The sequence below is a fragment of the Lactuca serriola genome, chromosome 7 (genome assembly GCF_051521515.1).
Source record: "Lactuca serriola cultivar US96UC23 chromosome 7, Lser_US96UC23_V15, whole genome shotgun sequence".
NCBI classification, from domain to species: Eukaryota; Viridiplantae; Streptophyta; class Magnoliopsida; order Asterales; family Asteraceae; genus Lactuca; species Lactuca serriola.
In genome coordinates, this window is record NC_136414.1 from 95,800,472 (window position 1) to 95,803,262 (window position 2,791).

The 2,791-nt window shown below is 36.7% G+C and overlaps 1 non-coding gene across 1 annotated transcript; it reads left to right on the plus strand.

The window, feature by feature from the left end:
• Positions 1-40: 40 nt before the first annotated feature.
• On the plus strand, positions 41-147 carry LOC145065233 (small nucleolar RNA R71). The gene has a single exon (XR_013688378.1). It is a non-coding gene; the product is annotated as a small nucleolar RNA R71 (small nucleolar RNA).
• Positions 148-2,791: the final 2,644 nt, after the last annotated feature.

Genomic DNA, 2,791 nt, shown 5'->3' on the forward strand with positions numbered 1-2,791 from the left:
AACTCCATCATAAAAGATGGAGACCTCTTGTTGGCTATTAAGATCATGGTGTGGGCAATTTCTAAGTATGCTCTTGTACCTTTCCCAAGCTTCATAAAGAGATTCACCGGGTTGTTGCTCGAAGTTGGCAATGGCTTTCTTTAGCTTGGCTATCTTGGAAGGTGGGCAGAAATGGTCAATGAACTCTTCTTTCATCTTGGCCCATGTGGTGACCGATCCGGGAGGGAGTGACTTCAACCAATCTTTTGCAGCTCCCTTAAATGTGACAGGAAGCATGCGAAGAAGCTGGATCTCGCGAGGCACATTGGGCACGTTGAAGTAATCGGCCACATCATTTACTTCGTCCAAATGCTTGTAAGCGTCTTCATGATCTCTCCCGTAAAAAGGGATCTCCTTGAGTTGAGCGAGAATATGGCCCTTTAGTTCAAACGTAGCGGTTGCGGGAAATGCGGGTTGCACAAGTCCCGGCCCGGTGTCATCACGCATCCTTTTCTTCCACTCCCCCATGGGGACTTCATCGATGTTAGCCATAGTGATAGCTAACTCTTCTTTGGAATCGGTTTCGTGCTCGGAAATATGCTCTTCTTCTTCCTCGGTCTCGTACTCGATATCTTCGTGAATTGGTTCTTCAATTGTTAATGAGGCACTGGATGCTCCTGATTTTCTGCCTTTCTTCTTGCTGAAAACGGATTTCAAGTTCTTGAGTGGTGAGTTCTTTGAAGTTGCGGTTTCTCCTACGGCTTTTCCCTTGCTTCTCTTTAGTGCGGATTCCGGGTCTTCCAAAGGTGGTACTAGAGGTGTGTCCGATCCTCGGGTCATGAAACAGCTGGAAAAAAAATGAAACAAAAGAAACGAAACGCGTAAAAGGAATAAAAACGAAATAATAAATAGGGACTAAAACTGCGATGGACTCGCCGAGTCTGCTCGAATGCACTCGGCGAGTTAAAGGCCGAAACAGAAAAGAAAATTTTCTAGTTATTCTAAAAACGGAATTTATTAAAACTAAATCTACTTACTGATTTGCTTTGTAAATAACTTTGTGTAAGATAAATCCCACACAAAGGATCGATTAAACTAGATTTTAATATTAATTTTAGAACCGTTCCCCGGCAACGGCGCCAAAAACTTTATGTGTGTAAAACCCACTAGTTTTAAACCTACTTTTAATTATCAAATAACACACAAAAGGCAGTGAACCTATCAATTGTGGTATATCTAAATAAGCAGGGTATCGAACACAGGGAACGACAAATTAAACTAAAAATTAATTTAATCTGAGTTAATTAAAAAGCAGGGGTTGTTCTCTAGTTTTACAAGACTAGAAACTTACTAATTATTACTAATTTAAGCTAGAAAATAAAGACTTTGACTAGATTCAATAACGGAGAAGTACTTCTATTTAGTTCAACTTAATTGATCCTATGGTTGATTTCAAGGTAAAAGTGCAATGGATTAATTCTTTTGCTAGTTACCGATTCAATTGATTAGTTTCGTATTCACTTCATTAATCCTTAGCAAATAAATCAATTTAAACAATGGCCAGTTGTCTATTTCAATTAAATTTACTAGATATAATATTCGGGTTAAGTTAGACTTGCAATAGCTAATTAATTTATCCTTTTAATTAACTTCTTGTTTAATGGTCATCTCACAAGCTTGCACATAAATTTACTTGATTTTCTTATTAATCCTAGTTTCATGTTCACTACACTAGACATATGACAAAAAGTGTTCACTAAGCATATGAGATTGATAAATAATAGATGTTCATGCTAATTAATTATCTCCCTATTAACAGAAAATCAATTATCATTCACACACAAGGTTCTTTAGCAAGCTAAAATAACTAAATTAACCAACATAGAATTAATCCTACCAAGAATCAAACCATACTACCAATTTCGTATCCCCAAATAGAAGTTTAAAGGGTTTAGCTCATCATTAAAGTAAATAACAGCAAACAATCAAAGTCAAATTGCTTAGTCATGATGAATAAACAAAAGAATAAATGGAATGATGAAATTTTGCCTTAATTACTCTCCGGAATTGAATTCTAGCTTCCTTCTTCGTCTTCTAGGTTTTTTCAGGCTTCTCAATCGTAGCAAGATACTTCTGAATCGTCCCAGAACTCCTTCTCATCGATCTGTGGAATTATCTATAAATAAGCGGTCCGACTCATCGAGTCAATTGGTGACTCGTCGAGTCCCTCTCACATTCCCCGTATTGCGATAACTATCTGGGATCCCGAGTCATTATCCTTCTGATTCCTTGACCGGACTCGTCGAGTAGCTATCTGACTCGACGAGTAGAAGCTTTTTTTAGTGTTTTTCCTTCTTCATTCCACTCTCGAGCTCCTAACCGCTTCTCTTGCTTCCTTTTGCTTCTGAGCTTCATCTTTGGACTGAAAAACATAATTTAACACTTTTAAGTACCTTTTGTCCATAATATGCGATAATTTAGCTAATATATGAATAAAAAACTATACTAAATACACACTAAATATGCACATATCAAAAATAAAAAAGAATATATGCAAAATGGTCCTTATAGTATAGTAAGAGACAAAACTGTGAAAATGGTCCCCAGGAGTAAAATTGTCATTTTAAGGAACTTAACGGATGAGGGACCAAAACCACAACAAAGCTTGTTGAAAAGGACCAAATTTGCAACTTTTCAAACGTCTGGACCATAACCACATAAAATGAGAAACCACATGGACCATTTTTGCAGTTTTGTCTTTCAGAAATAATAAACTATCATATTTTTAATAAAAATAACTATATTTATCTAA